At 57.6% G+C, this 22,624-nt stretch overlaps 1 protein-coding gene across 5 annotated transcripts in view; it reads right to left on the bottom strand.

Moving 5' to 3' along the window:
• Positions 1-22,624, bottom strand: part of LOC139279927 (adhesion G protein-coupled receptor B2-like) — a 1,236,268-nt gene that overhangs the window by 869,723 nt on the left and 343,921 nt on the right. The gene's annotated exons all lie outside the window — the stretch shown is intronic.

Here is a 22,624-nt window from a genome sequence, read left to right as displayed (position 1 = left end):
AACCTGCTAAACCACCACGTGGCAGAGGAAGATCGGTCCATGGTGGATCAAAGCAATTTCGAGCCTCAGAGAGGGGAGGCAGATGCTGAAGTACACGGGGTGCACACATTTTCGACGGAATGTCCACCTATAATGTGAAATGTAAAATTGAATGGCTTACCCGTAGCCATGGAACTGGACACTGGTACTAGCCAATCCATCATGAGTAAAAAGATGTTTGAGAGACTGTGGTGCAACAAGGCACTCAGACCAGCCCTGAGCCCCATCCACTCGAAACTGAGAACGTATAGCAAAGAGCTTATCACTGTCCTGGGCAGCACCATGGTCAAGGTCACCTATGAGGGCACGGTGCACGAACTGCCACTCTGGACTGTCCCGGGCAATGGCCCCACACTGCTTGGAAGGAACTCGCTGGGCAAAATCTGTTGGAACTGGGATGACATCCGAGCGCTATCACATGTCGATGAGGCCTCATGTACCCAGGTTCTTAACAAATTTCCTTCCCTTTTTGAGCCATGCATTGGAAACTTTTCTGGGGCGAAGGTGCGGATCTACTTGGTCCCAGAGGCACAACCCATCCACCACAAGGCATGAGCGGTACCTCACATGATGAGGGAGAGAGTGGAAATCGAGCTGGACAGGCTGCAATGCGAGGGCATCATCTCCCCAGTGGAATTCAGCGAGTGGGTCAGCCCGATTGTTCCAGTACTCAAAAGTGGTGGCACGGTCAGGATTTGCGACGATTATAAAGTAACTATTAATTGTTTCTCGCTACAGGACCAATACCCGCTACCGAAGGCAGACGACCTATTTGCGACGCTGGCAGGAGGCAAGACGTTCACCAAGCTCGACTTGACTTCGGCCTACATGACGCAGGAGCTGGAGGAGTCTTCGAAGGGCCTCACCTGCATCAACACCCACAAGGAACTGTTCATCTACAACAGATGTCCGTTTGGAATTCATTTGGCTGCAGCGATCTTCCAGAGAAACATGGAGAGCCTACTCAAATCAGTACCACGCACAGTGGTTTTTTAAGATGACATATTGGTCACGGGTCGGGACACTGTCGAGCACCTACAGAACCTGGAGGAGGTCCTCCAGCGACTGGATCGCGTAGGCCTGCGGCTGAAGAGGTCAAAATGCTTCTTCATGGCAACAGAAGTGGAGTTTTTGGGGAGAAAGATCGCGGCGCATGGCACTCGGCCGACAGACGCCAAGACAGAGGCTATCAGGAATGCGCCCAGGCCACAGAACGTCACGGAGCTGCAGTCGTTCCTGGGACTCATCAACTATTTTGGTAACTTCCTACCGGGGTTAAGCACCCTCTTAGAGTCCCTACATGTGTTATTGTGTAAAGGTGAGAACTGGGTATGGGGAAAAAAACCAAGTAATTGCTTTTGAGAAAGCCAGAAACATTTTATGCTCCAACAAGTTGCTTGTATTGTATAACCCGTGTAAAAGACTTGTGCTAGCATGTGATGCGTCGTCATACAGAGTCGGGTGTGTATTGCAGCAAGCTAACGTTGCGGGGAAGTTGCAACCTGTCGCCTATGCCTCCAGGAGCTTGTCTAAGGCCGAGAGGGCCCACAGCATGATTGAGAAAGAGGCAATAGCATGTGTGTTTGGGGTAAAGAAAATGAATCACTACCAGTTTGGCCTCAATTTTGAGCTGGAAAACGATCACAAGCCCCTCATATCCCTGTTCGCTGAAAACAAGGGGATAAATACTCATGCCTCAGCCTGCATACAAAGGTGGTCACTCGCGCTATCAGCGTAAAACTATACCATCCGCCACAGGCCAGGACCGAGAACTGTGCAGATGCTCTCAGTTGGCTACCATTGCCCACCACTGGGGTAGAAATGGCGCAGCCTGCAAACTTGTTGATGGTGGCGCAGCCCTCAGACTTGTTGATGGTCATGGAAGCATTTGAAAATAATAAATCACCTGTCACGGCCCGCCATATTAGGACTTGGACCAGCCAAGATCCTCTGCCGATGCTAGTAAAAAACTGTGTACTGCATGGGAGCTGGGCCAGCAACCCCGTTGAAATGCAAGAGCTAATCAAGCCATTCCAGCGGCGAAAGGACAAGCTGTCCTTTCAGGCAGACTGCCTGTTGTGGGTAACCGCGTAGTGCTACCCAAAAAGGGCAGGGAAACATTCATCTCGGATCTCTACAGCACACACCCGGTTATAGTAATGATGAAAGCGATAGCCAGATCCCACGTGTGGTGGCCCGGTATCGACTCTGACTTAGAGTCCTGTGTACGGCAATGCCGCATGTGTGCTCAGTTGAGCAACGCACCCAGAGGGGCACCACTAAGTTTGTGGTCCTGGCCCTCCAGACCATGGTCAAGGATCCATGTCGACTATGCGGGTCCGTTTCTCGGTAAAATGTTCCTGGTAGTGGTGGATGCTTTTTCAAAATGGATTGAATGTGAAATAATGTCGGGAAGCACCGCCACCGCCACCATTGAAAGCCTGAGGGCTATGTTTGCCACCCACGGCCTGCCTGACATACTGGTCAGTGACAATGGGCCATGTTTCACCAGTGCCGAATTTAAAGAATTCATGACCCGCAATGGGATCAAACATGTCACCTTGGCCCCGTTTAAATCAGCCTCCAATGGGCAGGCAGAGCGGGCAGTACAAACAATCAAACAGAGCCTTAAATGAGTCACAGAAGGCTCACTCCAAACCCGCCTGTCCCGAGTACTGCTCAGCTACCGCACAAGACACCACTCGCTCACAGGTGTGCCCCCGGTTGAGCTACTCATGAAAAGGACACTTAAAACCAGACTCTCGCTGGTTCACCCCAACCTGCATGATCAAGTAGAGAGCAGGCGGCAGCAACAAAATGTAAACGATGGTCGCGCCACTGTGTCACGAGAAATTGATCTGAATGACCCTGTGTATGTGCGAAACTATGGACATGGTCCCAAGTGGATCGCGGGCACGGTGATAGCTCAAGAAGGGAGTCGGGTGTTTGTAGTCAAACTGGACAATGGACAAATTTTCAGAAAACACCTGGACCAAACGAGGCTGCGGTTCACAGACTGCCCTGAACAACTCACAGCAGACACCACCTTTTTCAAGCCCACAACACACACCCAAAGGAGCAACGACACCATGCTGGACCAGGAAATCAAACCCATCATGCCCAACAGCCCAGCAAGGCCAGGCTCAGCCAGCAGCCCTGCAGGGCCAACAACACACCAGCCCAGCGAGGGCACAGCCAACACACCGGAACAGACATTTGTACCGAGGTGGTCCACCAGGGAAAGAAAGGCTCCCGACCGCCTCACCTTGTAAATAGTTTTCACTTTGACTTTGGCGGGGAGTGATGTTGTATATCTGTAAAGCATGCACTCCAATGTTCTGCCACCAGGGAGCGCATCCCCTGAGGTCCCAAGGGATCCCAGCATCCCTTGGGAGCACAGTATATAAGCTGGTCCCGAAGGCCTGTTCATCACTCTGGAGTGTCTTAATAAAGACTGAGGTCACTATTACTTTAACCTCCCTGTGTGCAGTCTCACCTGTGTTAGGAACACAATAGATTGGGCCTGTATTCACTGGAGTTTAGAAGGATGAGAGGGGATCCCATAGAAACATATAAAATTCTGACGGGACTGGACAGGTTAAATGCAGGAAGAATGTTCCCGATGTTGGGGAAGTCCAGAACCAGGGGACATAGTCTAAAGATAAGGGGTAAGCCATTTAGGACTGAGATGAGGAGAAACTTCTTCACTCAGAGAGTTGCTAACCTGTGGAATTCCCTACCACAGAGAGTTGTTGATGCCAGTTCATTGGATATATTGAAAGAGAGAGTTAGATATGGCCCTTTCAGCTAAAGGGATCAAGGGGTATGGAGAGAAAGCAGGAAAAGGGTCCTGAGGTGAACGATCAGCCATGATCTTATTGAATGGTGGTGCAGGCTCGAAGGGCTGAATGGCCTACTCCTGCACCTATTTTCTATGTTTCTATAAAGAATACAGCATTAGAGCAGTGTCTAATGAAGATCAAGGGGCCTTTAATAAAAACGTGAAACATGGAGCTTTTAGTTTTTATCTGCCAAAAATCGAGTGCAGAGATGCTTGGGCATCTCCTCTCGAGATGCCAGAATGACAAGTACAACAAGCAATGTGTGTGCTAACATCACAGATGCAATTTGGATGCATCTCCGGGCCTCATTTTCGGTAAGAAAACAATGGAAAATTTGGGATTTTTTCTCTCAAATTCATGCTTTTAAAAATTTGATGAAATTCAGTAAAAATAAATTCTATCCTTACCCACACTGCAGTGACAAAGCTTTCAAAATCGAAATATAAATAAATGTAATGCTTGGGAATGGAATTTTGTTTTGTAGAAATGGAAGTAAATGAATCTTATTTTTATGTGTTTATTATGTGTCGAGGTTGCTATGTTAATAAGTGATTGATTCAGGAAAGAAAAATAGAAAGTCACCATGATGCACTGAGATATATATGTGAAGCACAGGGGAAAATTTAAAAGTGAAAAATGTTCCTCTCATCAATAATTACTTTCTGAGAAATAAGTGAGTGGGGAGCAAAATGTAGGCCTAGAAATTGGGTATCGCCCTGTTTGGGGGCGGTAAAGCTCAGGAGGTGCGAGACTTTGCGCCAGACGCAGAAGTCTCGCCCCTTGTGATAAATGTGGATTACCGCCCACTTCCACAACGCTCGACTTTCTTCTTGGGGCAATAACGGGGTGCACGCTTCAGCAGCACTACACACTGGGCTGCGGTGGTGCTGCGGTGTCCGAGGGGCTTGTCACTCAATTAAAGGGAAGAGCCCAAGCTGCATACTCTGCCAAAGAAGAAGCCACCTACCTGGACCACCGGGGAGCGGGGGTGCCGTGCGATGAGCCTGACATTCAAGCAGAACGCTAGGTTGAGCGATTGAAACACCGACCCTGCATACAAACCGGAGCAGCAACGAAAAGGGCAGATTTTTTTCACAGCAGCCGGCCACTCCTCCTTTAACTTTTTTCCCCGGTAGCAGCCGCCCACCCGGTAGATGTCTCCTGAAGCAGTCACCGGTTTCACCCCACGCTACTTCAGGGGGTGAAACCCATTTTAGGGGCCGGGTCGCTAAAGGAGCCATGCACGCGGCGATGACATCACGATCTCCAGGCGCAGGTGATTGGGGCGACACGCATTAAGCTCCCGCCGAATTTAGCGGGAATCGTTAGCGGCTCCACGTCCAGTCACAAACTCATTTGCACCCCATTAGCAGACCCAGGAGGTGCAAATGCACCTAATTTCTCCCCCATAAAGTTTATAAAGACTGCATAAGCAACAAAAGTAATGGTACAGTTTTATCTACATGGAATAGTGCGAAATCAGAAGGCTGAAAACAGTGAACAAAGGCATTTTGCATTGCAATCATGTTCAGCGCTCAACAGCTTTCAATTTTAATTTACTTGTTTGCATTTGGCACTGAAAAGCAGAATCTGTAAAGCTCTGGGATTTGTATAACAATGGGATACTCTTCCTTAAAAAAATCAACAGGTTACAAAGGCACTGGGTGCAGCAAAACCTTTATTTAGTGACCTAAAACTAAAAGGCAATGCTTAAAGAAATAACAGAATCATTTTGAACTTAAAATCAACGGTATTAAACACCCATTTCATGTGAGCTGAAAGGAAGGGAATTAAACATTCGCACTATTTCTCACTAATGGGAGGATACTGCAAGTGCTTGGACAATTTTAGCAAATGGTACCCATGAGGTGTAGACGCATGAAAAGAGGCAAAGGAGGATTGGCCTCATTCACTTTCAAAGGCACCATAGAGAAAAGTGGTCCGAAACGACTGATAGCAGATCACTGACAGGGTGATTGTTCTCTGCAAATCCCAGAGAACGTGCTCCGAAATGTGGAAAAAATGGCAGGTATGCTAAGCTATCCAGCAGATTCCTATAGCAGTATCTGTCCCAAAGGGTGACAGAATGCGTCTACAGAACTTTGTACTCTTGTACTGTTCGCTTCTGTAAAGCTGTCATGCAACCTTAATGACATTTCACTGCTTAGAAGTGGCTGTACAGCACATAATAAGAACGTAAGAACATAAGCATTAGGAACAGGAGTAGGCCATCTAGCCCCTCGAGCCTGCTCCGCCATTCAACAAGATCATGGCTGATCTGGCCGTGGACTCAGCTCCACTGACACGCCCGCTCCCCGTAACCCTTAATTTGCTTATTGGTTAAAAATCTATCTATCTGTGATTTGAATACATTCAATGAGCTAGCATCAACTGCTTCCTTGGGCAGAGAATTCCACAGATTCACAACCCTCTGGGAGAAGAAATTCCTTCTCAACTTGGTTTTAAATAGGCTCCTCCATATTTTGAGGCTGTGCCTCCTAGTTCTAGTCTCCCCGACCAGTGGAAACAAACTCTCTGCCTCTCTCTTGTCTATCCCTTTCATTATTTTAAATGTTTCTATAAGATCACCCCTCATCCTTCTGAACTCCAACGAATAAAGACCCAGTCTACTCAATCTATCATCATAAGGTAACCCCCTCATCTCCGGAATCAGCCGAGTGAATCGTCTCTGTACCCCCTCCAAAGCTACTATATCCTTCCTTAAGTAAGGTGACCAAAACTGCACGCAGTACTCCAGGTGCGGCCTCACCAATACCCTATACAATTGCAGAAGGACCTCCCTGTTTTTGTAATCCATCCCTCTCGCAATGAAGGCCAACATTCCATTCACCTTCCTGATTGCCTGCTTCACCTGCAAACTATCCTTCTGTCATTCATGCACAAGGAACCAATCGTGGAGCAGTGGAGGCGTGTCCTGCTCAGTTGGAGTTGTGAGCAGTGAGAGGAGCTGCTATCAACTTGAGCTCCTGTTTTGGAAGGCCTTGAGAGCCCTGAGACCAGCCCAGGAATAGGAGGAAAGGGCTAGATTGCTACCCATTCAACATCCGGAGGGAGAGGAGGAGAGCTGAACAATTATCATTTATTACAACTACAGAGAGTTGGAGAGAGGGGGAAAGAACAACCTGAGGAAACACCATCCAGTGTGGAAGGAGGGAGAGTCATTTCCACATCTTCGACAGGTGGGTGTGTTTTGGTGCATTCCCCAATAGACTTTGTTGTATCGGTGGGGGGAGGAAAGAAGATAACTTGAGGGCCGGAACATCGCGGGGGTGTGTGTGTGTGGAAAGTGTGTGTGGGGGCCTTGCTTACAACTAGGCCCCACACAAATTTCACCCCCCCACCAATTGCCTAGCCTGGGATAGCTGGAGCTACCAGGCTGAAGATTTTCCTTAATCACCCAATTTAAACATCATTAGGAGTGTGTGCCTGGTGGCTCGAGCTGCCCCAGGTGAAGACATCTTCTCCCCTCACCTGAAGACCACCCCAAAGACTTTGTGTTTTGCCATCTGGGGATTGCACCCACCCACAGCTGCGAGGGGAGACCTCCCCTCGCAGTTCCCCCCCCCTTCCCACCCCCTCTCTCTTTCTCTGTTACTCTGTTTCTCCCCTCTCTCTCTGAGGCCCCTTTCTCCTAATTTAAAAAAAAAACAATTGAGACAACTGAGCAGAGGGAGCAAGGCCTCTCCCCAATTGCCAACTAGGGGAGAGGTGCCTCGTTAAGAGCTCCGCTGCTCAGTCAAATCAAACGAGGCCAATCAAGACCATTAAGGCCTGTGACTTTGGGGTGGGTGTAGCCCTTAAAGGGACCCCGTGATGGCGACCCCATCCATGCCGGTGGCAGGGCCAGCGAAGACGTATGCGCAGTTGGCAACCGCTTCCACGGCACCTCCTGCGCCACCCGCTGCCCTGCCACCTTTCAGATTAATTACCAGAAAACACGGGGTCAAGAGCTACACTCACCCCACAATGAGCATTGAGGAGTGCGTGCGGGCGATGGCTGGGGCAGTCGGCCCCTCGGCCATTGTCGCGGCCTCCAAGATGTCTGGGAAGGCTGTTTTCTTCCTGGGGTCGGAGCGGGCGGTGTCCCTGGCGCTCGAAAAGGGGCTCACGGTGGGCGGGACGTTCCTGCCGGTGGACCCTCTCGAGGCCACCGCGCAGAGGGTCATCATTTCAAACGTCCCGCCCTTTGTTCCCGCTGAGCTCCTCCTCCCTCACCTACACCAACTGGGGGAGGTAAGGTCGGGGATCAACCACATACCGCTCGGCCTCAGGGAGAACAGCCTGCGCCACGTGTTCTCCTTCCGCCGCCAGCTCTTTGTCCGGCTGGCGCGGGAGGAGACGACGGAGGGGAACTTTAATGTGGTGCACGAGGGGACTGCCTACCGCGTCTTTTGGACGTCGGACGACGTGCGGTGCCATGCCTGCAGGGAGGTGGGGCACGTTCGCAAGAACCGCCCCGCCTCCAAGGCCGCCAAACCACCGAAGGCGGCCAAGGCTGGCGCCGCCGCCACCCCTCCCCCTAGTTGCGTCCGCGTGCCGGGAGCCGTAGGTGCGCGGGCATCGTCAGAGGCCTTTGTTTTCGGGGCCTCCGGCGGGGGGGAGGGAGAGCGTCCGAGCGGAAAGAAGGCGCGGAACAAGGAGAAACATCTAGAGGCGGGTCCCCTCGGTGCGCCAGACAATTTGTTTACCGCGCTCGGCCCAACCCAGTCACCGGCGAGCGCGGGGTGCCCCGAGCCCGTGCCCGAGCCCTTGAACAACACCACAGAGGGGCCCGGGCGCGGGCAAGAAAAGGAAAAGGGGGGGGCGGAGCGGGAGGCCTCGGCAGACATGGAGGTCTCCCTGCCTCCGCGCACTCCCAGGAACAAAAGGAGGCACGGCTCCGATGAGGCGGGGGGGAACAACATCCCTCCGCGGAGGAGTCGGTGCCCGCCGCGTGTCCCGCATCCCCAACCAGCGCCCCCAAGCTGCGCTTTGGCGAGAGGAGTCTGTCCCCGGGGAGGGTGAGACAGTCGAGGCTGCCCAGCCTCTGCCTCCCGGGGATGGCGTGGAAGATCTGCCTGTCGTGGGGGGCGTGGGGATCGCGGAGGAATGCATTGCCGCCGGGTCGGGCGTCCCGGGGACTGAGGTGGGAGGGGCCGAAAAGGCCGAACCTGAGCCCGCCCAGCCAATACCCAACTTCCCCCGGGAGTCGCTCGACCCGGCAGAAAATGAAACATATGTCTATTATGACACTGTAGATGCTGGGCCGGGGGGTGGCAGCGGGGAGGGGGAGGAACACCCACCCTCGCCTCTTGCTGTGGAGCTGGAGCACTTGGGGAGCCTGGGGATTTCCTAAGGCCGGGTCTCTCCTTGTTCTCCGGTTCCTGGGGCGGAGGGGGAACCCCTTCTGCTGTCATTTCCCGGCCCAGCACCATTTTTAAAAGAGCCCAGTGGGGACTCCTCTGCCGACGATCCTGGGGGTGGGATCGGGGCAGAGCCAGGGCCGGTTGGAGCGGCCGGTTCATTTGCCGTACCTTGTGCGGTCGATGGGCCGGCTGCTGGCGGCCACCTCCCGGAGGAGGACGGGGACTCGGTGGGGGACGCGGGAGAAGAACTAGAGACCACCGCCAGGGAGGCGGTGGATCTTCTCGCGGCCGCCGCTGAGGCCCTCCTCATTCCTGCAAAGGAACTCCGGGACTTTTTGGCCCAGAGCCGGGGTCGCCGCGACCAAGCCCGACTGGCCCTGGAAAAATGGTCCGAGCCGGAGCTGATCAAGGGGTCCGTCCGCGCCGCTGTTAAAACCTTGGCCGCGGGCGGGCCCTTGACAAAGGAGCAGCACCTTGAGCTGCGCGAGCTCGAGGGACTCCTCGCTGGGCTGCGGAGGGAGCGGAGTTCAACAAAAGACTCCGCTCCCTCCCCCACAATAGGTTAAGGTAGAGGTTGCACTATGCTTTTGCAATGAAGATAACCATAGCCAGCCTCAACATCAACGGCGGCAGAGGGGCACGCCGTAGATTTGACAATTTTTCGCTCCTGCGGGAGGGGAAATATGCGGTGTGCTTCCTGCAAGAAACCCACACCGTTCCGGGAGACGAAGCCACGTGGCTCCTGGAATGGCAAGGAGAGGTCCGGATGAGCCACCTCACTGCCATTTCTAGTGGGGTGGCCATCTTGCTGGGCCCGCATTTTCAGCCGGAGATCTTGGGGGTCGAGGAGCCCGTGCCAGGCCGCTTGCTGCACGTAACGGTTCGCCTGGGGGACGTGCCGCTCCATCTCGTGAACGTGTACGCCCCTCAGCCCGGCCCGCAGCAAACGCGCTTCTTTGAAGAGGTGTCCGCTCTTCTTGGCTCCGTCGACGTCGGCGACTGCATTGTCCTCGGGGGGGATTTTAACTGCACCCTCGAGGCGCGGGACCGCTCCGGTGCCCCGCAGTGCATGACGGCGATGGAGAAGTTGAGGGACCTGGTCGGGTCCTTCGACTTGGTGGACGTCTGGCGAAATCTCCACCCCGACTCCAGCGCCTTTACTTGGGCGAGGCCTGGAGTTGGATGGTCTAGAGTCGACCGCCTTTACGTGTCTCGGGCGTACGTTTCCTGCGTCCCGGCGGCCTCCATGCGGCCGGTGCCGTGTTCGGACCACCATCTGCTGTGGGCGGAGCTCGCTTCGCTCCGCGCGAGGACGGGGTCCGCGTACTGGCACTTTAACAACCGGCTGCTGGAGGACGTGCGGTTCCAGGACTCGTTCCGTCGATTCTGGTCCGACTGGAGAAGGAAGAAGGGGGGCTTCCCCTCCTTGAGGCTATGGTGGGACGTGGGCAAGGCTCACGTCCGCGTCTTCTGTCAAGAGTACGCGAGGGGGTCGACCAAGAGGCGGGCGGCCAGAGTCGGGCGCCTAGAAAAAGAGGTGCTCGACCTGGAAGCCCGTCTCGGTCAAGTCGTCCAGGACCCGGCCCTGCGGACGGTGTACGAAGCGAAGAAGGCCGCGCTGAAGGACCTGCAGCTCGTCGGGTCCCGAGGCGCGTTCGTGAGGTCGCGGATCCGGTTCCTGCGGGATCTGGACCGCGGCTCCCCCTTCTTCTACTCGCTGGAAAAAAGGCAGAGTGTCCGTAAGCAGCTCTTGACGCTGCTGGCCGACGACGGCTCTCTCGTCTCGGATCCGGAGGGCGTCAACAACAGGGCCCGTGAATATTACGGGGCTCTGTTCTCTCCGGATCCGTCCAGCGAGGAAGCGCGTAGAGTTTTGTGGGAGGACCTGCCGAAGGTCAGCCCGGTGGGCGCCGAAAATCTGGAAGCTCCGCTAAGCCTGGCGGAGCTGACCGGTGCCCTCGCCCGGCTCTCGAGGGGAAAATCCCCGGGGCTGGACGGGCTGACCGTGGAGTTCCACAGGGCGTTCTGGGACGTCCTGGAGAGCGACTACGCGCGGGTCCTGGGGGAAAGTCTGGCGACCGGGGAGATGCCCCTCTCTTGGCGCAGGGCAGTCATCGTCCTGCTGCCTAAGAAGGGCGATCTCCGCCTCCTTAAGAACTGGCGCCCGGTCTCCCTCCTCAGCACGGACTACAAAATCTTTGCCAGGGCGATGTCTGCTCGCCTTGGTGCCGTGCTGGACCACATGATCCACCCCGACCAGTCCTACACGGTCCCGGGCCGGACAATCCACGATAACATCCATCTGGTCCGGGACCTCATCCATTGTTCCCAGGAGGCTGGTCTGTCGGTCGCCTTCCTATCCCTCGACCAAGAGAAGGCGTTCGACAGGGTGGATCACGACTATCTGCTCGGAACTCTGCGCGCTTTCGGGTTCGGGACGCATTTCGTCGCCCGGATCCGACTTTTGTACGCCGCCGCGGAGTGTCTGATTAAGGTTAACGGGTCCTTGACGACGCCCCTTCGCTTTAGGAGAGGGGTGCGTCAGGAATGCCCCATGTCCGGCCAGTTATACGCCGTTTGCGTGGAGCCTTTCCTGCGCCTCTTGCGGACGAGGTTGACGGGAGTGGCTCTGCAAGGGCCGGGCGTGGAGGTCGTCCTCTCGGCTTACGCCGATGACGTGCTCCTCGCGGTAGAGGATCCCGCTGACCTGCGGAGGATGCGTGAGTGCCAGGAGATTTACTCGGCCGCGTCCTCCGCCAGGATCAACTGGGAGAAATGTTCCGGACTCCTGGTGGGTCAGTGGCGGGTGGACTCCCTGCCGGAGGAGCTCAGGCCTTTTGCCTGGAGCACGACCCATCTCCTCTATCTGGGAGTCTACCTTAGCCCCGACGAGGGAGCCTGGCCGGCGAACTGGCAGGAGCTGGAGGCCAAGGTCGCCGCTCGCCTAGGGCGCTGGACAGGACTGCTCCGAGTGCTGTCCTACAGGGGTCGAGCGCTAGTCATAAACCAGCTGGTGGCCGCAATGTTGTGGTACCGGCTGGTCACTTTGACCCCTCCCCCTGCGTTTGTCGCCAAGATACAGAAGAAGCTGGTGGACTTCTTCTGGAACAACAGGAAGCACTGGGTCTCTGCTGCGGTCCTGAGTCTCCCGCTTGAGGAGGGCGGTCAGTCGTTGGTGTGCGTCAGCGCCCAGCTCGCGACTTTCCGTCTTCAGACCCTGCAGAGATACCTTTACATCGAGCCCCCTCCTAGGTGGTGTGCTCTGGCGAGGTATTTCTTCCGCCAGCAGCGCGACCTCAATTATGACACGCAGCTCCTGTTTGTGAACTTGGGGGGTGCCAGGACCGCCCTCCGGGAGCTGCCTGTCTTTTACAGGGAACTCATCAGGGTCTGGAACAAAGTATCCACCAAGCGCAGCTCTCCGCCGGCTGGAGTGGCGGCCGTCCTGCAGGAGCCGCTGCTCGGGAATCCGTACCTCCACGGCCGAGGTTTCATGTGGCGGTCGGAAGAGAGGGCTGTGGCTGGTGAGGTGACCAGGGTCAGGGACCTGCTCGATGGCGGAGGAGCGGGCTGGATGGCGCCAGACACGCTGGCGCGGCGCCTAAACTCTGCCAACGTCCGCCACACGGCCGATGCCATCGAGTCGCTAAAAACAGCTCTGGGCCCTGACTCCGTTAGGTGCATCGAGGAGGCTCAAGCACGTGGGGAAATCCCGTCCGAACTGACCCCCGTCCGGACGGAATTCCTCATCGGCGCCAAACCCCGGAACCTCCCTCGGGGGCCGGCGCCTCACAACTTGAGCCGCCTCGGGGAAATCCCCTCCGTGCCTTTCAGTTCCGCGCGGAGGGGTTTCCTGTACGGGCTGCTCCTGCACACCCTCAACTTTGCCATCCTCGCCGGCCGTCCGGACACGCCATGGCATACCATCTTGCCGTCCGGAGGAGGCAGGGGTCCCCGATGGAGGGCACTCTACGCAGGGGTCCTCCCACTATTCATCGGGGACTTGGCCTGGAGGGTGGTGCACGGAGCAGTGCCGTGCAACAAATTTTTAAGCTGGTTCACGGACTCCCAGGCCGCCTGCAATTTCTGCGGTCTGGAGGAGTACGTGTTCCATGTTTTTATTGAGTGCACAAGGTTGAAGCCCCTGTTCCATTATTTGAAGGGGCTGCTCCTGAAATTCTGGCTGCACTTCAGTCCCACTCTCCTGATCTTTGGGCACCCTGTGCGGAGGGGAGCGGGTAGGTCCGAAGGCCTCCTCGTAGGACTGCTCCTGGGCACGGCCAAGGGTGCCATCAGCCGGTCCAGGCAGCGGGCGGTCGAGGGGGTCGTTCAACCTGACTGCCTGCCTCTCTTCCGCTCTTACATCCGGTCCAGGGTGTCCTTGGAGATGGAGCACGCGGTGTCCACCGGTACACTCGCGGCCTTCCGCGAGAGGTGGGCACCGGAGGGACTGGAGTGCATCATCACGCCCGGCAACCAAATTTTAATTTGATTTTACGTTTTAAAGTTTAATTTGTTTTCATTGCCGGTGTTTTTAGTGTCCCCTTCCCTTTTATAGGGGGCACTGGAAAAATTGTGATTTTCGTGCCCAAAAAAAAAGGAAAAGAAAAAAAAAGGAAAAAAAAGGGCCTTGTAAATGTCTGGTGTGTCACCCAGGTCGGGTGGCACAGTTTAATGTTTATGTTTTGCAGGTAGACTCTAAAAGAGTTTCATGCACAAGGAACCAATCGTGGAGCAGTGGAGGCGTGTCCTGCTCAGTTGGAGTTGTGAGCAGTGAGAGGAGCTGCTATCAACTTGAGCTCCTGCCTGGAGAGCCCTGAGACCAGCCCAGGAATAGGAGGAAAGGGCTAGCTTGCTACCCATTCAACATCCGGAGGGAGAGGAGGAGAGCTGAACAATTATCATTTATTACAACTACAGAGAGTTGGAGAGAGGGGGAAAGAACAACCTGAGGAAACACCATCCAGTGTGGAAGGAGGGAGAGTCATTTCCACATCTTCGACAGGTGGGTGTGTTTTGGTGCATTCCCCAATAGATTTTGTTGTATCGGTGGGGGGAGGAAAGAAGATAACTTGAGGGCCGGAACATCGCGGGGGGTGTGTGTGTGTGGAAGTGTGTGTGGGGGCCTTGCTTACAACTAGGCCCCACACACAATTGAAACACCCCTACCCCCCCCATTGCACAGCCTGGGATAGCTGGAGCTACCTGGCTGAAGAATATTTAATCACCTATTGAACATCGTTAGGAGTGTGTGCCTGGGTGGCTCTAGCTGCCCCAGGTGAAGACATCTTCTCCCCCCACCCGAAGACCACCCCAAAGACTGTGCTTTGTTTTTTGCCATCTGGGGAGTGCACCCACCCATTGCTGTGAGGGGAGACCTGCCCTCGCAGCCTCCCTCTTTCCCACACCCCTCTCTCTATCTCTATCTCTCTCTCTCTGTCTCTCCCCTCTCTCTCTGAGAGCCCTTCCTCCTCATTTAAAAAAAAACAATTAAGACACTGAGCAGAGGGAACAAGGCCCCTCCCCAATCATTAACTAGGGGAGAGGTGTGCCTCTTTCAGAGCTCCCTCTGTTCAAACACCAACGAGGCTAATAAAGACCATTAAGGCCTGTGACTTTGGGGTGGGTGTAGCCCTTAAAGGGACCCCGTGATGGCGACGCCATCCACGCCGGTGGCAGGGCCAGCAAGGACATATGCGCAGGTGGCAACCGCTTCCACGGCACCTCCTGCGCCACCCGCTGCCCTGCCACCATTCAGACTCATTACGAAGAAACACGGGGTCAAGAGCTACACTCACCCCACAATGAGCATCGAGGAGTGCGTGCGGGCGATGGCTGGGGTAGTCGGCCCCTCGGCCATTGTCGCGGCCTCCAAGATGTCTGGGAAGGCTGTTTTCTTCCTGGGGTCGGAGCGGGCGGTGTCCCTGGCCCTCGAAAAGGGGCTCACGGTGGGCGGCACGTTCCTGCCGGTGGACCCTCTCGAGGCCACCGCGCAGAGGGTCATCGTTTCAAACATCCCGCCCTTTGTTCCCACTGAGCTCCTCCTCCCTCACCTACACCAACTGGGGGAGGTAAGGTCGGGGATCAACCCCATACCGCTCGGCCTCAGGGAGAACAGCCTGCGCCACGTGTTCTCCTTCCGCCGCCAGCTCTTTGTCCGGCTGGCGCGGGAGGAGACGACGGAGGGGAACTTTAATGTGGTGCACGAGGGGACTGCCTACCGCGTCTTTTGGACGTCGGACGGCGTGCGGTGCCTTGCCTGCAGGGAGGTGGGGCACGTTCGCAAGAACTGCCCCACCTCCAAGGCCGCCAAACCACCAAAGGCGGCCAAGGCTGGCGCCGCTGCCACCCCTCCCCCTAGTTGCGTCCGCGTGCCGGGAGCCATAGGTGCGCGGGCATCGTCGGAGGCCTTTGTTTTCGGGGCCTCCGGCGGGGGGGAGGGAGAGCGTCCGAACGGAAAGAAGGCGCGGAACAAGGAGAAACATCTAGAGGCGGGTCCCCTCGGTGCGCCAGACAATTTGTTTACCGCGCTCGGCCCAACCCAGTCACCGGCGAGCGCGGGGTGGCCCGAGCCCGTGCCCGAGCCCTTGAACAACACCGCAGAGGGGCCCGGGCGCGGGCAAGAAAAGGAAAAGGGGGGGGCGGAACGGGAGGCCTCGGCAGACATGGAGGTCTCCCTGCCTCCGCGCGCCCCCAGGAACAAAAGGAGGCACGGCTCCGATGAGGCAGAGGGGGAACAACATCCCTCCGCGGAGGAGGCGGTGCCCGCCGCGTGTCCCGCGTCCCCCACCAGCGCTCCCAAATTGCGCTGCAGGCGCGAGGAGTCTGCCCCGGGGAGGGTGAGGCAGTCGAGGCTGCCCAGCCGCTGCCTCCTGGGGATGGAGTGGAAGATCTGCCTGTCGTGGGGGGCGTGGGGCCAGCGGAAGAATGCATTGCCGCCGGGCCGGGCGTCCCGGGGACTGAGGCGGGCGGGGCCGAAAAGGCCGAATCTGAGCCCGCCCAGCTATTAATCAACTGCCCCCGGGAGTCGCTCGACCAGGCAGAAACACAAATGAGTGATTTTAATGAAACTGTAGATGCTGGGCCGGGGGGTGGCAGCGGGGAGGGGGAGGAACACCCACCCTCGCCTCTTGCTGTGGAGCTGGAGCACTTGGAGAGCCTGGGGATTTCCTATGGCCGGGTCTCTCCTTGTTCCCCGGTTCCTGGGGCGGAGGGGGAACCCCTTCCGCTGTCATTTCCCGACCCAGCACCATTTTTAAAAGAGCCCAGTGGGGACTCCTCTGCCGACGATCCTGGGGGTGGGATCGGGGCAGAGCCAGGGCCGGTTGGAGCGGCCGGTTCATTTGCCGTACCTTGTGCGGTCGATGGGCCGGCTGCTGGCGGCCACCTCCCGGAGGAGGACGGGGACTCGGTGGGGGACGCGGGTGAAGACCTAGAGACCACCGCCAGCGAGGCGGTGGATCTGCTCGCGGCCGCCGCCGAGACCATCCTCATTCCTGCAAAGGAACTCCGGGACTTTTTGGCCCAGAGTCGGGGTCGCTGCAACCAAGCCCGACTGGCCCTGGAAATATGGTCCGAGCCAGAGCTGATCAAGGGGTCCGTCCGCGCCGCCGTCAAAACCTTGGTCGCGGGCGGGCCCTTGACAAAGGCGCAACATCTTGAGCTGCGCGAGCTCGAGGGACTCCTCGCTGGGCTGCGGAGGGAGCGGAGTTCAACAAAAGACTCCGCTCCCTCCCCCACAATAGGTTAAGGTAGAGGTTGCACTATGCTTTTGCCATGAAGATAACCATAGCCAGCCTCAACATCAATGGCGGCAGAGGGGCACGCCGTAGATTTGACAATTTTTCGCTCCTGCGGGAGGGGAAATATGCGGTGTGCTTCCTGCAAGAAACCCACACCGTTCCGGGAGACGAAGCCACGTGGCTCCTGGAATGGCAAGGAGAGGTCCGCATGAGCCACCTCACCGCCATTTCTAGTGGGGTGGCCATCTTGCTGGGCCCGCATTTTCAGCCGGGAGATCTTGGGGGTCGAGGAGCCCGTGCCAGGCCGCTTGCTGCACGTAACGGTTCGCCTGGGGGACGTGCCGCTCCATCTCGTGAACGTGTACGCCCCTCAGCCCGGCCCGCAGCAAACGCGCTTCTTTGAAGAGGTGTCCGCTCTTCTTGGCTCCGTCGACGTCGGCGACTGCATTGTCCTCGGGGGGGATTTTAACTGCACCCTCGAGGCGAGGGACCGCTCTGGTGCCCCGCAGTGCATGACGGCGATGGAGAAGTTGAGGGACCTGGTCGGGTCCTTCGACTTGGTGGACGTCTGGCGAAATCTCCACCCCGACTCCAGCGCCTTTACTTGGGTGAGGCCTGGAGTTGGATGGTCTAGAGTCGACCGCCTTTACGTGTCTCGGGCGTACGTTTCCTGCGTCCCGGCGGCTTCCATGCGGCCGGTGCCGTGTTCGGACCACCACCTGGTGTGGGCGGAGCTCGCTTCGCTCCGCGCGAGGACGGGGTCCGCGTACTGGCACTTTAACAACCGGCTGCTGGAGGACGTGCGGTTCCAGGACTCGTTCCGTCGATTCTGGTCCGACTGGAGAAGGAAGCAGGGGGGCTTCCCCTCCTTGAGGCTATGGTGGGACGTGGGCAAGGCTCACGTCCGCGTCTTCTGTCAAGAGTACGCGAGGGGATCGACCAAGAGGCGGGCGGCCAGAGTCGGGCGCCTAGAAAAAGAGGTGCTCGACCTGGAAGCCCGTCTCGGTCAAGTCGTCCAGGACCCGGCCCTGCGGACGGTGTACGAAGCGAAGAAGGCCGCGCTGAAGGACCTGCAGCTCGTCGGGTCCCGAGGCGCGTTCGTGAGGTTGCGGATCCGGTTCCTGCGGGATCTGGACCGCGGCTCCCCCTTCTTCTACTCGCTGGAAAAAAGGCAGAGTGTCCGTAAGCAGCTCTTGACGCTGCTGCCCGACGACGGCTCTCTCGTCTCGGATCCGGAGGGCGTCAACAACAGGGCCCGTGAATATTACGGGGCTCTGTTCTCTCCGGATCCGTCCAGCGAGGAAGCGCGTAGAGTTTTGTGGGAGGACCTGCCGAAGGTCAGCCCGGAGGGCGCCGAAAATCTGGAAGCTCCGCTAAGCCTGGCGGAGCTGACCGGTGCCCTCGCCCGGCTCTCGAGGGGAAAATCCCCGGGGCTGGACGGGCTGACCGTGGAGTTCCACAGAGCGTTCTGGGACGTCCTGGGGAGCGACTACGCGCGGGTCCTGGGGGAAAGTCTGGCGACCGGGGAGATGCCCCTCTCTTGGCGCAGGGCAGTCATCGTCCTGCTGCCTAAGAAGGGCGATTTCCGCCTCCTTAAGAACTGGCGCCCGGTCTCCATCCTCAGCACGGACTACAAAATCTTCGCCAGGGCGATGTCTGCTCGCCTTGGTGCCGTGCTGGACCACATGATCCACCCCGACCAGTCCTACACGGTCCCGGGCCGGACAATCCACGATAACATCCATCTGGTCCGGGACCTCATCCATTGTTCCCAGGAGGCTGGTCTGTCGGTCGCCTTCCTATCCCTCGACCAAGAGAAGGCGTTCGACAGGGTGGATCACGACTATCTGCTCGGAACTCTGCGCGCTTTCGGGTTCGGGACGCATTTCGTCGCCCGGATCCGACTTTTGTACGCCGCTGCGGAGTGTCTGATTAAGGTTAACGGGTCCTTGACGGCGCCCCTTCGCTTTAGGAGAGGGGTGCGCCAGGGATGCACCATGTCCGGCCAGTTATACGCCGTTTGCGTGGAGCCTTTCCTGCGCCTCTTGCGGACGAGGTTGACGGGACTGGCTCTGCAAGGGCCGGGCCTGGAGGTCGTCCTCTCGGCTTACGCCGATGACGTGCTCCTCGCGGTAGAGGATCCCGCTGACCTGCGGAGGATGCGTGAGTGCCAGGAGATTTACTCGGCCGCGTCCTCCGCCAGGATCAACTGGGAGAAATGTTCCGGACTCCTGGTGGGTCAGTGGCGGGTGGACTCCCTGCCGGAGGAGCTCAGGCCTTTTGCCTGGAGCACGACCCATCTCATCTATCTGGGAGTCTACCTTAGCCCCGACGAGGGAGCCTGGCCGGCGAACTGGCAGGAGCTGGAGGCCAAGGTCGCCGCTCGCCTAGGGCGCTGGACAGGACTGCTCCGAGTGCTGTCCTACAGGGGTCGAGCGCTAGTCATAAACCAGCTGGTGGCCGCAATGCTGTGGTACCGGCTGGTCACTTTGACCCCTCCCCCTGCGTTTGTCGCCAAGATACAGAAGAAGCTGGTGGACTTCTTCTGGAACAACAGGAAGCACTGGGTCTCTGCTGCGGTCTTGAGTCTCCCGCTTGAGGAGGGCGGTCAGTCGTTGGTGTGCGTCAGCGCCCAGCTCGCGACTTTCCGTCTTCAGACCCTGCAGAGATACCTTTACGTCGAGCCCCCTCCTAGGTGGTGTGCTCTGGCGAGGTATTTCTTCCGCCAGCAGCGCGACCTCAATTATGACACGCAGCTCCTGTTTGTGAACTTGGGGGGTGCCAGGACCGCCCTCCGGGAGCTGCCTGTCTTTTACAGGGAACTCATCACGGTCTGGAACAAAGTCTCCACCAAGCGCAGCTCTCCGCCGGCTGGAGTGGCGGCCGTCCTGCAGGAACCGCTGCTCGGGAATCCGTACCTCCACGGCCGAGGTTTTATGTGGCGGTCGGAAGAGAGGGCTGTGGCTGGTGAGGTGACCAGGGTCAGGGACCTGCTCGATGGCGGAGGAACGGGCTGGATGGCGCCAGACACGCTGGCGCGGCGCCTAAATTCTGCCAACGTCCGCCACGCGGCCGATGCCATCGAGTCGCTAAAAACAGCTCTGGGCCCTGACTCCGTTAGGTGCATCGAGGAGGCTCAAGCACGTGGGGAGATCCCGTCCGAACTGACCCCCGTCCGGACGGAATTCCTCATCGGCGCCAAACCCCGGAACCTCCCTCGGGGGCCGGCGCCTCACAACTTGAGCCGCCTCGGGGAAATCCCCTCCGTGCCTTTCAGTTCCGCGCGGAGGGGTTTCCTGTACGGGCTGCTCCTGCACACCCTCAACTTTGCCATCCTCGCCGGCCGTCCGGACACGCCATGGCGTACCATCTTGCCGTCCGGAGGAGGCGGGGGTCCCCGATGGAGGGCACTCTACGCAGGGGTCCTCCCACTATTCATCGGGGACTTGGCCTGGAGGGTGGTGCACGGAGCAGTGCCGTGCAACAAATTTTTAAGCCGGTTCACGGACTCCCAGGCCGCCTGCAATTTCTGCGGTCTGGAGGAGTCCATGTTCCTAGTTTTTATTGAGTGCACGAGGTTGCAGCCCCTGTTCCATTATTTGAAGGGGCTGCTCCTGAAATTCTGGCTGCACTTCAGTCCCACTCTCCTGATCTTTGGGCACCCTGTGCGGAGGGGAGCGGGTAGGTCCGAAGGCCTCCTCGTAGGACTGCTCCTGGGCACGGCCAAGGGTGCCATCAGCCGGTCCAGGCAGCGGGCGGTCGAGGGGGTCGTTCAACCTGACTGCCTGCCTCTCTTCCGCTCTTACATCTGGTCCAGGGTGTCCTTGGAGATGGAGCACGCGGTGTCCACCGGTACGCTCGCGGCCTTCCGCGAGAGGTGGGCACCGGAGGGACTGGAGTGCATCATCACGCCCGGCAACCAAATTTTAATTTGATTTTACGTTTTTAAGTTTAATTTGTTTTAATTGCCGGTGCTTTTAGTGTCCCCCTTCCCTTTTAGAGGGGACACTGGGGAAAATTGTGATTTTAGTGCCCAAAAAAAAAAACCAAAAAAAGAAAAACACAAAAAAAAACAAAAAAAAAGTGGGGAAAAAAAAAAGGGCCTTGTAAATGTCTGGTGTGTCACCCAGGTCGGGTGGAACCGTTTAATGTTTTATGTTTTGCAGGTGAACTCCAAAAAGAGTTTCATGCACAAGGAGCTCGCTTCGCTCCGCGCGAGGACGGGGTCCGCGTACTGGCACTTTAACAACCGGCTGCTGGAGGACGTGCGGTTCCAGGACTCGTTCCGTCGATTCTGGTCCGACTGGAGAAGGAAGCAGGGGGGCTTCCCCTCCTTGAGGCTATGGTGGGACGTGGGCAAGGCTCACGTCCGCGTCTTCTGTCAAGAGTACGCGAGGGGGTTGACCAAGAGGCGGGCGGCCAGAGTCGGGCGCCTAGAAAAAGAGGTGCTCGACCTGGAAGCCCGTCTCGGTCAAGTCGTCCGGGACCCGGCCCTGCAGACGGTGTACGAAGCGAAGAAGGCCGCGCTGAAGGACCTGCAGCTCGTCGGGTCCCGAGGCGCGTTCGTGAGGTCGCGGATCCGGTTCCTGCGGGATCTGGACCGCGGCTCCCCCTTCTTCTACTCGCTGGAAAAAAGGCAGAGTGTCCGTAAGCAGCTCTTGACGCTGCTGGCCGACGACGGCTCTCTCGTCTCGGATCCGGAGGGCGTCAACAACAGGGCCCGTGAATATTACGGGGCTCTGTTCTCTCCGGATCCGTCCAGCGAGGAAGCGCGTAGAGTTTTGTGGGAGGACCTGCCGAAGGTCAGCCCGGAGGGCGCCGAAAATCTGGAAGCTCCGCTAAGCCTGGCGGAGCTGACCGGTGCCCTCGCCCGGCTCTCGAGGGGAAAATCCCCGGGGCTGGACGGGCTGACCGTGGAGTTCCACAGGGCGTTCTGGGACGTCCTGGGGAGCGACTACGCGCGGGTCCTGGGGGAAAGTCTGGCGACCGGGGAGATGCCCCTCTCTTGGCGCAGGGCAGTCATCGTCCTGCTGCCTAAGAAGGGCGATCTCCGCCTCCTTAAGAACTGGCGCCCGGTCTCCCTCCTCAGCACGGACTACAAAATCTTCGCCAGGGCGATGTCTGCTCGCCTTGGTGCCGTGCTGGACCACATGATCCACCCCGACCAGTCCTACATGGTCCCGGGCCGGACAATCCACGATAACATCCATCTGATCCGGGACCTCATCCATTGTTCCCAGGAGGCTGGTCTGTCGGTCGCCTTCCTATCCCTCGACCAAGAGAAGGCGTTCGACAGGGTGGATCACGACTATCTGCTCGGGTTCGGGACGCATTTCGTCGCCCGGATCCGACTTTTGTACGCCGCCGCGGAGTGTCTGATTAAGGTTAACGGGTCCTTGACGGCGCCCCTTCGCTTTAGGAGAGGGGTGCGCCAGGGATGCCCCATGTCCGGCCAGTTATACGCCGTTTGCGTGGAGCCTTTCCTGCGCCTCTTGCGGATGAGGTTGACGGGACTGGCTCTGCAAGGGCCGGGCCTGGAGGTCGTCCTCTCGGCTTACGCCGATGACGTGCTCCTCGCGGTAGAGGATCCCGCTGACCTGCGGAGGATGCGTGAGTGCCAGGAGATTTACTCGGC

The sequence above is a fragment of the Pristiophorus japonicus genome, chromosome 14, assembly GCF_044704955.1.
Source record: "Pristiophorus japonicus isolate sPriJap1 chromosome 14, sPriJap1.hap1, whole genome shotgun sequence".
NCBI classification, from domain to species: Eukaryota; Metazoa; Chordata; class Chondrichthyes; family Pristiophoridae; genus Pristiophorus; species Pristiophorus japonicus.
This window is presented reverse-complemented; position numbering and strand designations above follow the sequence as displayed.